Raw genomic sequence first — 231 nt, forward strand, 5'->3', positions numbered from 1 at the left:
ATGCTAATTAAGAAAAAAATTCCCGAGATATTAAAAAATAAAAAAAATTACAAGATGTTATGCAAAAATAAAAAATAAAAATACAAATAATTTATTATTATATTGATTTACGTAAAAAGTTTTTAATATTTTAAAGTTGATATTACTATAGCGACAACAAAACTTAAAGTAACAATGCGTAATTTGGTAATAAATAAATAAATAAATATTTGGTGAAAAAATTGTGCACTG

Source organism: Theobroma umbraticum, unplaced genomic scaffold, assembly GCF_002168275.2.
Source record: "Theobroma umbraticum cultivar Fairchild unplaced genomic scaffold, ASM216827v3 scaffold_239.0, whole genome shotgun sequence".
Taxonomy (NCBI): Eukaryota; Viridiplantae; Streptophyta; class Magnoliopsida; order Malvales; family Malvaceae; genus Theobroma; species Theobroma umbraticum.